Source organism: Saccopteryx bilineata, chromosome 3 (genome assembly GCF_036850765.1).
Source record: "Saccopteryx bilineata isolate mSacBil1 chromosome 3, mSacBil1_pri_phased_curated, whole genome shotgun sequence".
Taxonomy (NCBI): Eukaryota; Metazoa; Chordata; class Mammalia; order Chiroptera; family Emballonuridae; genus Saccopteryx; species Saccopteryx bilineata.
The window spans coordinates 6,836,331-6,848,962 of NC_089492.1; the positions used below are offsets into that span (position 1 = coordinate 6,836,331).

Consider the following 12,632-nt stretch of genomic DNA (forward strand, 5'->3'; position numbering starts at 1 on the left):
TTAAAAGTTAAGACCTGGGAGAAGTGGGGGTGTCACCCCGAAGGGATTTTAGTGCATGGCACTGAGGGGACAAGGAAGAAGAAATTCTGAGACCGAAGTGGGAGTCCCCCGGTCACACAGGGACACACATAAGTAAGTCCACATGCAAATACATGAGCGTGCACAGGCACAGGCGCACAAACGCACAACTGCAGGCCCCGTGTACATACGTCCACTGCACACATCCAGATCCCGGCCTTTCGGGCGAGTGAGGGGACTCCAGAGCGGAACAGCAGCCCCAGCCCAGAGGTCCCTCCCCGCCGCGCTCCTACTACGGCTTGCGCAACAGGCGGTGGCTCCAGCGGGCGCCGGCAGAGCTCTGGCAGAGCTGAGCGAAGCGCGCAGGCCGGAGCGGGAGGAGCGACCGAGTAGGGCGCGGGCAAGGGGTGTGTCCCTGTAGCGAGCGGGCCCTGGAGGAGGGGCGGGGCGAGGGCAGGGGCGGGGCCATGCGCTTATAAAGTCTCCCTCCTCCTGGACATAAACAAACCTCGCCTGGCTCTCCGCTTAATCTACTGAGCTTAGTCTACTGAGCGCCCGCCCATCCACGTCGCTCTCTCCCATTCACGCCTGGCATTACCAGCCTAGTTTCAGCTCCTTTTGCCTTTCTCCCTCTACACTAGGTAAGCCCCATGCCCTCTTCTTGCTGGGCAGGGGGTGGGGGTGTCGGTCGCCTTTGGGTGTTACTGCTACTCCTGAACTGCGCGCGTTTTGTAGTCTCCGGGAGCTGCAGGTGTGTGGCGACCCCATGGTGAGGGCGTGCGGAAGGCTTTGGGGCACAGGCAGCTCTGGAGTTGGGGGTTGCCGATCAGGGAAGAGGGGGAAAAAAGAGTCTCCGCGCTTCTTTACTTTATCCGGGGAGGTGGGCTTCTGGGGGTCGGTCGGGAAGGCGGTGGAGAGCCGGCAGGGAACAAACACCTGGATCGCGCTTCCCAATATTCTCCTTTCACCCCTGGAGGCGCGGGCCAGGAGAGCGCTGGAAGTGGGGGCTGTTTCGCTGGAGTGGGGTGTCTGGGGAAGCAGAAATTGTGAGCGCGCGCGCGTGCAGAAAGGAGGTGGGTAGAAGCTGGAGATTAGGCTGGAGAGGGGGCGTGGGTGTGTCTGGTTCCCAAACTGAGCCAGAAAGGATATGCATCTGAGGGGCAGGGGCTGAATGAGCCTCAAGCTGGGGTGGTGTGTGTGTGTGTGTGTGTGTGTGCGTGTGTGTGTTGGGGACCGGTCCGAGGTGTGTCACAGCGCATATGGCACGCGCACGGGAGGGAGTGTGTGCGAGCGCCGCTGGGCAGGGTGCGCCCCCAGAGGTGGCCCAGGGTTGGAACTGTGGCAGCGCTGGAGAGATGGCCTGGCGTAAGGGTGTTTTGTGCGGGCCTCTGGTGGCCCTTTGCTAGCTGGGGCTAGGAGTGGCGTCATTTTCGTCTCCGCCCACCCTCCCCCGCTTTCCTTCTCGCCCCTGCCGCCCTGCTCTCCAGGGAAGAGAACAGCTGGAATTGCTCGGACGTTCCTCGGAGATCGGCCGCAGTCTCTCTGATTCAGCCTTGGGCAGGGCGTGTGCAACGTGGTTGGCTTAGGGGAAAGGCGCTGTCACTGCCGCTGTCAAATTAGTGGCCAAAGCTAGGTTTTAGTGGATGGTTTCCTTACCCCCTCCCCCACTTTCCCGTCTGTCGCCTGCCTTTGCCTCTTGTCAGACATCCCCTACAGTCAGGGGCAGCACCAGTCAGCGCCCTGGAAGGGGGAGGTGCCTGGCAGCGGGTGTGAGTGAGTGAGTGAGTGTGTGTGTGGGGGGGGGTTGTATCTGGTGGGGACAAGCTGGTTATCTTGTGCCCAAGACCAGCTCTCCTTTAGAGGTGTCCTGGGCATTTCAGATTGTTTGGTCCCTTTAAGTTCCTGGGAAAGAATGAAGATTTAAAGAGGACCCAGACAGTGGCCACAGGAGGGCTTCCGTCCCCTCATACTGTCACCAGCCGCCTTGAAGCTTCTTAGGCACCTCAAAGGAACAAAATATCTAAATACAGACCTTGTTCTTGCTATGAAAACCAGGTTCCAAGGCACACCTTCCTGCCCAGCCTCCTCCTGTGTAGGGATTGTGGAGTCTTAACTGATTTTCCCAAAGGTGAACTGACAGAAGGTACAGCAAGAGCGAACACCAGCACCTGCCTCAAGGGGCCCGCCAGCCAGGGCCGAATTGCAGGGGAGGCACAGGCCACAGTCCTGGGTGCCAGGTGCCAGGTTGGCAGCGGGGTGGTGTCGAGGTAGGTGGGGGTGAAAAAGTGTGAGACACCTCTGGAGGGGTAGTACTCTGGTATAAGGAGCAAAACTGGGGGTATCCCCTGACCTGTGACTTCTTAGCTCTGTGGCACCTTGTCCCCTACTCAAGGATGAGCTGCAGGAGGGTGTGGAGGAAGGGTTTGCCGGCCAGCCCAGCAACCTGGCACCTGGCCCCGGGCCCGTACTTGGTTAGGAGTTCAGATACATACACTGAATGCATTGTGTGACTCCTCCCCCAGCGGTTCCCCAGGTGGTCTCCGGTGAGAGGTTGGCTTTGGCTTCCCAGGGAGCTCCATGAGCATCAGTTGGGGGTCTCCTCTCCTGAGAGCCTTTCTGGAACACCCAGCGAGTCCAGGATTGCTGCCTGTGGGTTTCATCATTTGGAATGGGACTAAAAATTCCCACAAGCTCCCGGCCCACCTTCTTTACAGTTGGAAACTGAGGCCCAGAGACAGGGAGCAATTCACCAAGGCGCAGGTAGAACCAAAGCTCGCCTCTCCGGACCCCTCCCCTGCGGCCCTCAGGTGGGGATTGAAGGTGGTCAGAGGCGCTATCCAAAACTCAGCTGGATCTGGCCGAGTTTCGAGTGAGGAAGCTTTCCAGACAGTATGTTTGTGATGCTTTGTTTGCTTATTTATTTATTTACTTATTTTTAATGTAAAGCGGTGTTCTTGAGTGATGAACAGAATCAGTCTAGTGAGAAAGGCCGCCGCCCTGCCGCTGAGCGGTTGCTGGCTGGACTCGGGCTGCCCCCTCTCGGTTGGATGGATCAGAACAGAGCTGGGAGCCCCTGGGGTGCTCTGCTGGAGGCCTGAGCTTGCCTCAGTGTGGATGGAGAAGAAAGATCCCATTGTGTTTTCCTGATGGCCTGAAGCTTCTTCTATGGGACCCACCTCTAGGGAATCCCATCCAAGGAGTGACTCAAGTTCCCTGAGCCTCCTACCGGAAGCCGGAGTGGTGACTCAGCATCCAGGATTGCAACAGGGATGGGGCAGGGGCGGGGCAGGACCTCTCTCCCCACATCAGCTGCTGTGTCCCCTCATCCCCTTTGGTCCTCACAGCCCCTCTGCCTGGGCTGCACGGGCTCCATTGAATGGATGAGGAAACTGAGGCTGAGGAATGGAAGGGACTTGCCTGTAGCCCCAGGGCTCAAAGTGGGAGAGCCAAGCTTTGAGCCCGGAGAGTCGTGCTTGAAAGACCTTGTTCTTTTCCTTGATACATGGTGGGGTGCCTGGAGAACCTGCTGGAAGAAGAAGGGCACACAGGCAGTTAGGGGCTCAGCGCTGCAGTTTCCTCCCCGGTAAAATGAGAATAACAACCTCCCCCTCATGAAGACACATAGAGTTGAGAACAGCGCCCCCAGGCTGCGGGGACACCACGTAGACGCCCGTCAATAATTCTCACCAACCACGTTCTCAAGGCATCTGCTTCTGCTCGGCCGTGGATGTCAGGGACCCGGACCTGTCTTTGGAGCATGGACCTGGTTGCCCACATTCATTTCAAGCTGCCCCTCCTGCCTCCTGGTCTCAGACTGGTCCCAGGCCTGCCCTGTTAGCTGTCCCTTTTCTTTACATTTGAAGACAGGGACAGGCTGGGTGGCGGTCTCTGTTGCAGACTCCGAGGTTATCCGTGAGCACCTGCTTGGCCCCCCGCTGCGTCAGCTCAGGCTTGCTGCGGAGGCTGTGCCGAGGGGGTGGGGCGCTCGGGGTGGCCGCGGAACCCAGTGCCCCCCGGGGGGTGTCCTGTGAGGAGAGGCCCGGGCCCTGGGGGACGTCCTGGGGTGTCTGATTTGTCACTACAGAACTGAACAGATTCCGTCATTCGGGGCCACGGAGGCTGTGTCTTCGGTCCCCTCTGACTTCCCCGCCCCTGGCCGCGCCCTCAGGACCCTCCTGCTGGCTTTTCTGTCCAGCAGCCTGTGCTTCCCGCAGGGGTGGGAGGAGGCGAGACTCCTTCTCCGCAGGGGTGGGAGGAGGCGAGACTCCTTTGCCATCTGGAGTGCCCTGTGCTGAGTTCATCGTTTTGTTTATACCGCTCCCCCTTGCACCCGTAGACACCTCTGTACAAGCGTACATTCTCTGCCCAGGTGCGGCTCAGGGTAGAGGGCTGGGTGGGGACCCGGGTTTCATCCCCCTCTGGGCCCTCGGCTCCACCCCACTGGCTTTGCGAAGGTTCTGGGCAGTCCTCTCTGAACATGGTAAAGAGGCTTTCTTTTTTTTAAAATTATTTTTGTTTATTTATTCATTTTAGAGGAGAGAGAGAGAGAGAGAGAGAGAGAGAGAAGGGGGGAGGAGCAGGAAGCATCAACTCCCATATGTGCCTTGACTGGGCAAGCCCAGGTTTTGAACCGGCGACCTCAGCATTCCAGGTCGATGCTTGACCCACTGCACCACGACAGGTCAGGCCAAGAGGCTTTCTTACGAATTAGGGGATTCAGGCTCTGGCTAGTTGGTGCAGTGGTAGAGCATTGATCCAGTGTGTGGATGTCCTGGGTTTGATTCCTAGTCAGGACACACAGGAGAAGCAACCATCTGCTTCTCCACTCCTCCCCTTCCCCTTCTCTCTCTCTCTCTTCCCCTCCCACAGCCATGGCTTGATGATTGGTTCAAGTGAGTTGGCCCTGGGTGCTGAGGATGGCTCCATGGCCTGCCTCAGTTGCTGAAATAGCTCTGTTGCTGAGCAACAGAGCAATGGCCTCAAATGGGTAGAGCATCGCCCCCTAGGGGGCTTGCCAGGTGGATCCCGGTCAGGCTCGTGCAGGAGTCTGTCTCTCTGCCTCCTCTGCTCTCACTAAACAACTAAAAAAAAAGAAAAAAGAATTAGGGGATTCAAAGGACTCTCCAGCTGGGGGCCCTCCCCCCTCCCCCTCCCCCTCCCCCTCCCCCTCCTCCCTGCATTTGAATCGCTCAGCTCACCTGCTTTCTCCAGAAAGCTGTCCCTGATGTTCTGCTCTGGGTGCAGGTTGGGCACCCTCCAGGTTCTTGTGTCACCCTCCTTGGATCATTCTAGACTGCGTTTCTCTACTCACCCTTCTCCCATTAGGCCTGAGGGCCGGCACTTAGTAGGTCCTCAGTGTCGTTCAAGGGAAACCTTCATTCTCCGGGAGGACTTGGGCCATCCCTCTCGTGTAGGAAGGATTGGAAAGCCACCCAGAGGGCAGGGGGACCATGTCCGGAAGGAAGGGTCCCATCAGCGTGGCAATCATCCCATCCTGGGGAAAGGGTTTTGCAGGAAAACTCTGTTTCCACTTCCTGCACGAACACTGGCCCGTCCGTGTGCTCTCCACGCAGGATCCTGTGGGCTGCCCAGTACCCGCTCGCCCTGTTCCTGTGGATTCACAGAAAGGTCCTGTACCCTGACCAGTGTGCTTTGAGCTTCCGGTTAGCACACATATGCCCTCAGACTGTCGCCTTCTCTCTGCCAACCAGACTGGTCCAGCTGCCAAAACTCCCCTGGGAACCCACAGGAAAGTTTCCCGGTAGCGTTGCCGAGAAGAGCATGGGCGGTGCTGAGCCCCGACTCCTTCTGCTCCGTGCTGGTGTGTCCCAGCCCCTCTCTCTGACCGTGTCTGTGCTGGTTCTGGGCTCCCTGGAGCCCAGAGGAGGCCTGTTCTGTCTCCAGCCTGTGCCCGGGGAACAGAGGAGGTTGGCGTTTGCCTGCTCGGCAGTGATCCTGTTTTCACTCCTGCAACCTCAGAGGCTTCCTTCTTGAATACTGCCAAGTTTCAGGCTCTGTCCGTGCAGGGCGCTGGCCCCTCGAGGCGTTCCTACCCCGGTGTCTTCTCCAGCGCCGTTTGGTTGAGTTTGAGAGCCTTATTCCCGACCTTCCTTCCCCTAAACTGGAGAACCTTCTAGGTCCGAATTGTTGGCTAGGTCGATTCCATAAGAAAAATGTTGAGAGTTAAGGCCGCCCACTTCCGCGCACTCCCCGGAGCTTTTGAGTTCCAGAATGTCCAGAAAACATCAGGAAGACCCGTGAACTGCCCTGTCGCTTGATGTCAAAACCTCTTTGGCAAAGAAAGGACAAAGAACGTCCCACAGACCCACAGAAAGCTGGGGCGTCCAGGGCGTGCCCCCGAGGCGACTGTCCTTGAGGTTCCCGTGGACACGGGGCTGTTCTCTGGAACCTTCCAGGGAGTGGCGGAGCCGGACAGCAGCAGCGCGCATCAGTCCCTCACTCGCCCCTCTTTTCGGTTCTGTTCTCTGCATCCCTGGTTTTCCACCACCGGTCCGCCGGGAATTTCGTGCTGGTCCGCGAAAGTTAACCACTGATGTGGGGTGGCCCTGGCTGGGGCCGCGACGGAGCGAAGCTTGGGCTGGAACGTTGAGGTCACCAGATTGACCTTGAGGTCACAGGTTGGGCTTGACCCCCAAGGGCGCCGGCTTGAACCCAGAGGTCACTGGTTAGGGCCCCAGTCAGGGCACATACGAGAAGCAATCACTGGCACAACTAAGTGGAACAACAGCTTGATGCTCCTCTCTCTCTCCCTCCCTCTCTCTCCCCCTCCTCCTCTCTCTCAAAAAGGAAAAAAAAAAAAAAGAACCCAGTGTGTCGGAGAGAACACCACTTCCCTGTGGCTTTGAGGCCGGGCGTGCGGCGGGGAGGACACAGTCTGGGCTCGTTGCTGACAGTTGCAATCGAGACAAACTTGTCAACAGTGTCTCTGAGCCTCCCTCTCTCTCTCTATTGCACTCAGGAGGGACTCGGGGGGCTGTGGTCTGCCCACCCCTCCCCTCCACACCTGCACCCTATCCAAGGAGTGAGTTTTCCGTCGTCTTTCCCTCGGTGGTGGTGGTGGGGGGGTCAAGCTTTCAGGAAGTCACGTCAGCCTTTGCTGTGAGCTCCGGGTCAGCCATCCGTAGAGTGATGACGCCCCCCCTCCCAGGGGCTCCCTGAGGAGCACACTGGACAGCGCAGTGAGCACCCCTTCAAAGTACGGTGTTGGCCGTTTGGGGGAGACCAACAACAGGAGCCCTCCGGGGAGAATAGAACACTCTAAGATGGGGACTTTGCCCAGAGCCTGGCCTGCTGGTGGCGGCTCAGTGGTGACTGTGGAGGGTGGAGGGGGAAGCGGGTGACTCCCTGGGTGACACACAGAGGAAAAGCCTCCCTTTCTTAGAACAGCCTCCCTGTGGGTGTACGTATTCAGGGCAAGCTGAAGTCGTGGTCAGCTAAGCCTCTCGTGTTTTAACCTGTGTCAGTCTGATGCTCGGTGATTCGGGGCACATTTCTCAACCTCTCTTTGCCTCAGTTTCCCCACCCATGAGACAGTGAACGTGATGGGGCCTGTCCTCTAGGTTGCTGCCATGCTGAAAGGAAGTGGCCCCTGGTGGTGTTATCGTGGTGGGTCTGTGGGGGTCTCACTGTGGCCTCCTGTGGCCGGTCCTGCTGGGGTGGCTGTCTCGGGGAGACCCCAGCACATGCCCTGGGTGTCTCTCTGCTGGCCTCCCCCTCTGGCCCACCCCGTGGAGGTTCCGGGGGCCGGGGAGAGCTTGCTGAAGACCGTGTGCGGACAGGTGCCCCTCGGTGGCTCGGTGGAGAAGCGCCCCAGCTGCAGGCAGGCTCCCGTCTGGTGGGCAGGGAGGGGTCCGCTGTCAGGAGCAGAGCAGGGGCTGCCAGGCAGAGCGGAGCTGGGCAGGGTCTTCGTGCAGAACTTTCCTGCCTGGGCTCCCATCCGCCCCCAGTTTCTCATGGACCATGTGATGTGCACGGAACGCAGCTGCATGTTTTACAGACGGAAGTTGAGGCCCAGAGAGAGAGAGTGTCCCCACGCCCTGATCCCACAGCCAGTGTTCTTGCTTCTCCACCAAGGCTTCTGAGAGCCACAGGCTGTGTGTCCCCCCACCTCCCTGGTGACTGGCTGACACTTCTCATGTGGCCTCAGATTGGCTGAGATGCCTCTGCCCGCTGCCCTCTGGCCCTCGGGGTCACGGCCTTCCCTTCTTCCCGCAAATCTTTGTCTTGGCTTCTCCTGGAACCCAGGAGGTCCAGCTAATTGCTGACTGTCTCCTGAGTCTGTTGAACCGGAAAGGTATTCACCCAGCCCCCTTGGGCCTTCGTTACTCATTGACCAGCGGCGATAAAGGAGAGGAGACCCACACAGTGGCGCACTGGGTCCGACTGTTGGGGACTCGTGGCTTTGCTGAACGCCTTCTGTGTGTCCCCGTCTGTGCTGGGCCACTGTGAGGCTGGCCGTGTGTAAAACAAGGGCTGTGTCCTCCTCGTAGATGTTCCTGGGCCTCTGAGACAACCAGGAAAGCTGTTTACCAGATTCTATGTGCCAGTGTCGAAGCCTCACAGGTACTTGCTGGGAGAGGACTATTGTGCCCACTTTACGGATGAGAAAACCGAGGCTGAGAGGTTCTATACCTTGTTAGGGATCACAGAACTAATCAATGATGACATCCCGTTCTGACTATCAAGTCTTCCCCCTCCTTTCAGCTGTCTGATGTTGGGTTTCTCTGAATTCCTCCTGGGGAGGGCAGTGGGAAAAGAGGAAGTGGGGGTAGGAACCAGGCTGGCAGCTGGTGGGGTGACTTGCACCCAGGTTTTGGTACCGAGTAGAGTTTTAGCGAAAGCGGCCCTGTCCTGACCTAACTGCATGTCTGGAGGGGCTTCTGTCTGCGCCTCTTGGGGACAAGGTTGGAGGGGCCTTGCCGTCCGCCATCCTGCACGGCGCAGTGGGAGGCCTGGGGCTGACGCTGCGTTCCCATCCTGGTGCCCGTGTGGCCTTACCCTGTCCCCCTGTCTGCTAAACAATGGCTGTGGCTCTTTTCGGTCCCACATTCTGCACTGGGACTTTCCAGGTGGCAGAGAGGGGCGGGAGCTGGTGTCTAGCACTTGGCCTCAGCCCAGGGAGAGGACTTGCTGGGCCAAGTGTGGCACAGGGGTGGTGGGGGCGGGGGCGACCCCGGGGTGTGGGCTCCAAGTGGTGCTTGGGGCGGGCGGGGGGCAGCAGCCTCAGCGCCCCAAACCAGGCCGCCTCCCCACCGTCCCTCCTGGTGAAGGAGATCAATGTCGCCCGTAAGGCAGCGTCTCCCGTGGGAGTTGCCTCTTTGAATGAGCCTCGTGACCGTGGGGTTCTGAATTTAAACCCTGTAGAGAATTGTGCCAAGAGGAAGCGTGTGAGCATCTGAGGCCTCTCCATGTTGGCCGCATGTCTGAGCTGACTGTGCCATGACTGAGCATGCACTCAGACCCTTGGGACTTCAGCCTTACGGTGAACTTATAGTGGGTGTGTGCGTGTGCGTGTGCATGTGCGTGCGTGTGTGTTTGCACGCACTCTAGATGAAGTAAGAATTGTATCTAACAGATATTCTCTGGGTTTGTACCACGAACGGCCCTACACCCGTGATTCCCAACCAGGAACGATTTTGCCCCCAGAGGACATGTGGCAAAGTCCCTAGTCGGTTTTCGTTCTCAGCGGGTGTGGGGAGGGTGGGTGTGTGCTCTTGGCATCCAGTGGGCTGAGGCGGGGGGGGGGGGGGGTTGGGGCTCCTGCCTGTCCTCCATTGTAATGCCAGCCTCCACCACGAGGTAGAATCTGCCCCAGTGTGAGCTGTTCCAGGGGGGAAGCTGTACCCCGGAAATACAGCGGCCGGCCATGTCCACCCCACCCGCCAGGACAACGCAGGGGGGACAGGACAGTTATGACTGGCCTGATGAGCGGGAGCTGGGGGACCGCAGGAGCAGGACTGGGTCTGTTAGTTTATGGCCATGTCCCTGATTTATCACATGGTAGGGCGCTCAGTGCTGGGCACCTGAGAACCTAGTACAGGAAACCGCCTCCGAATAACTCACTGTTTCAAATGGAGCTTCCTGAACCCAGGTGGTCTTTGGGGACAGGTCTTGCCTCATGGGGTAGGAAGAAGATGGTAGGGAAGGGAAGCCCCAGGGGCTGCTGGGGGGTGTCAGGCCCTGTTCCTCAGCTTTATTCAAAGCATGTCAGCTCCCCTCCTCCCCCTCCCCCTATAAGTGTGTTTTTCTATATTGAACTTCCATCTAAGATTTCCTTTAGTCAAATGGCTTTGGGAATAAAAGTTTGTAGAGTTGTTTGGTCAAGGGAACGACTCTTGGCAAGGGCAGGGGTGGCCCTCAGTTGGCCCAGGTTGACAGGATGGGGCAGCCTAGCTGTCTCCCTGCCCATTGCAGGGGGAGCACTGGCAGCTGGGGGGCACAGGGGTGGTGGTCAGGGTGCAGAGGGCACACTCTACAGCCAGTCTGGGCATCCTTGGTCACTGTGAGCAGTGACCGAGATAGAGGTCCCGCCCAAGGCTCCCTCCCGGGGCATTCACACTTACTGACTGCGGACTGGCCGGCCTGCAGCCCCCACAGCCCCAGGGACCAGCGTTCAGAGGCTTCCTCTGCTGCCTGCAGTCTCCCTGCAGACTTCGGGGTCCCGGGGTGCTTGCTGGATGCTTCCTGGTGTAGACCAGGGTGTCTCCCCTCAGCACTGTGATGCTGGGGCCGGAGAATTCTGCTCTGGGCACTGCGCTGTGCACGCCATCCGTGGTCACCCACCCACCACGGCGCCAAGAGCGTCTCCCAGTCGTGACAATCAAAAGTGCCTCCAGACGTGACACGTGTCCCCTGGGAGACAGAACCACCCCTCGTTTTCATAAACACTGTCCTGGTTCTCAGTGGCCTCACCTCTGAGCTTCCCCATGACCCCCAGCATGAGGAGAGGCTCCCTGAGGCCCCTCCTGCTCCCCAAGTCAGCAATGCCCAGATATTGAAGGGAGGCTGCCCAGTGTGTCGCCTCTGCCTCAGGTGGTCAGGGAAGCTGGGTTGTAGGAAGGAAGAGGAAGTGAGGGGCAGAGAGGTCTCACCAGGAGCACGCTGGGGGAATCGTGAAGGCTGGAGTCGGCCCTTTCCTGTTCCGAAGGACAGTGGGGGGACCGGGGGGACTGACGGTCTACCGTGATCGCAGTGTCTGGAAACCAAGAACTGACCACACTGGGCGGGACTGCAGCATGGGCTCGAGTCCTCACGATGCGGACTTGCTTCCGAGGTGGTCCCGTCTTGTGGGTTAGGATCCCCTCAGAGTGAGTTGAAACACGAGCCGTGCTGTTTAAGCCTCACAGAACTGTTCATCTGTTCAGCAAGTGAGCTGCGGCCTCACGTTGCAAACCCCAGTGTAACGCTGGGAGTGGCAGGTGGGCCAGGCAGCGAGACGAGGAGGGCCGCCTGTCCTGGGATCCCACGGATGGGGCCGAAGAAGGCCTGTCTGAGCCCACCCAGGGGACAGTGGGAAGCCCCCCTCTCAGCCCGAGTCCTAGAAGGTGAAGTCCTTTGGCTCTCAGCGGGAGGGGTGGCGTTGCCTGGGCCTCTGGAGGCTCCTGAGGCTGTGTAGGCGAGGTGTCTCTCAGGCCAGGGTCTCGGGACCACGGACATGCTGAATTAGCAAAGCCAACTGACCTCGGTTCTGCACGCCTCCGGCCTCCGAGCTGGCCGCCGCCCAGGAATGCACACAAATATAAAACTGACTTTGTTTGCAGAATGTTCTGGAGCTCGGTCTGCAAAGGCTGCATAAAAGGCATTCTTGTGGGGCTGGTTATCTACTGGGGCCCCAGACCAGAGCATCCCAGTGGGCCTGCCCACGCAATGCCACGAGTTGGCACCGAGGTGGGTGGGGGGTGGTGCAGACTCTGTTGCCCGCTGACCTCTGACAGGTGTTTCACAGAAAAGGTCCTTATGGGTTCGGGGAGCTGGCTCTTCGGACCGGTGCGCCTGGGCTGAGAATTCAGAGGCTCGCGCTCTCTCTGATCATTCCGTCCATCCGTGGGACCATGGGTAGCTCGGGGCCTGGCTCTCTGCTCGGGAGTGTTTAGCGTGAAGGTCTCAGTCAGGCTGGTTTCCAGCAGGTTTCCCGATTCAGGTTGCAGAAGGTCAGGGTCAGTGAACCGGGTGGGGGGGGGGGGAGACACGGATGGGGGGGCAGGGGACGGGACACGACCTGGACTCCTGTCACTCCTTCTCCCTGTCCTCTGCCTGCTGTGGCCCTCAGCCCTCCGCCTGGGTTCTCTGTGCCTCGCCCAGTGCTGGTGCGCATTTCACACCTCTAGCTGGACTTTCCATCTGCAGGAATAAATGTTTATATCCCCAGCTCCCGGATCAACCTCCCAGGAGCGTGCTCAGTACACGGTCTTGCCCAAGCCTCACTCCCCGGGGAGTGGATCACGGCAGCGGTCCCCCATCTGGATCTCTGTCCCCTGCTCACTCTGCGGCTGTCACCTCTCGGTCCTCCAGCTCCGCCCCTGTCAGTGCGAACGAGGACCTCCTCTGGCCCCCGCCCCGCCCTGCCCAGCCACTTCCGCTCTTTTTCTTTGATA

At 59.1% G+C, this 12,632-nt stretch overlaps 1 protein-coding gene across 2 annotated transcripts in view; it reads left to right on the top strand.

Moving 5' to 3' along the window:
* Positions 1 to 517: 517 nt before the first annotated feature.
* Positions 518 to 12,632, top strand: part of NDRG1 (N-myc downstream regulated 1) — a 48,411-nt gene continuing 36,296 nt past the window's right edge. For both annotated transcript variants that reach the window (XM_066265621.1, XM_066265622.1), the window contains exon 1: positions 518 to 659. The gene's annotated coding sequence lies outside the window, so the exon portion shown is untranslated. The remainder of the gene's footprint in view (positions 660 to 12,632) is intronic.